General features: G+C 49.0%; 1 protein-coding gene across 1 annotated transcript in view; it reads left to right on the forward strand.

Moving 5' to 3' along the window:
- LOC106871388 (probable D-lactate dehydrogenase, mitochondrial) overlaps positions 1-627 on the forward strand; it is a 25,497-nt gene that overhangs the window by 19,985 nt on the left and 4,885 nt on the right. The window lies entirely within an intron of this gene.

The raw sequence follows: 627 nt of genomic DNA on the forward strand, positions 1-627 counted from the left end.
TTACATTCATTTTCCTTGAGGTGGTGAAGCATGACCTTCGAACATTGGGCCTCACCGAGGCAATGACAAGTGACTGAGACCTTTGGAGGTATGCTGTGCTTGAGAAGACCTGGCAAGCCAAATGAGACAATAACCGTGGCCTATGCCAGTGCTGTATAACCAGCTCATTTAAGAATACCCTTCAATCATTGGACAATAAACTACGCCTGTGAAGACCTGTTGAGACAAGTGAAATCATTATTGTGGCCAATGACAGTACCGCCTGATTGGCACCCATGCCAGTGGAACGTTAAAAGCACCATTCGAGTGTGATCATTGTCAGGGCCGCTGACTGGCTCCCATGCTGGTAGCACATAAAAAGCACCATTTGAGCATGATCGTTGCCAGCATCACCTGATTGGCTCTTTTTCCAGTGGCACATAAAAAGCACCATTCGAGCGTGGTCATTGCCAGTGCTACCAGACTGGCCCCTGTGCAGGTGGCCTGTAAAAACCACCATTTGAGTGTGGCCAATGCCAGTACTGCCTGACTGGTGGCATGTAAAAGCACCCACTAAACTCTTGGAGTGGTTGGTGTTCGGAAGGGCATCCAGCTGTAGAAACTTTGCCAGATCAGATTGGAGCCTGG

This window comes from Octopus bimaculoides, chromosome 9, assembly GCF_001194135.2.
Source record: "Octopus bimaculoides isolate UCB-OBI-ISO-001 chromosome 9, ASM119413v2, whole genome shotgun sequence".
NCBI lineage: Eukaryota > Metazoa > Mollusca > Cephalopoda > Octopoda > Octopodidae > Octopus > Octopus bimaculoides.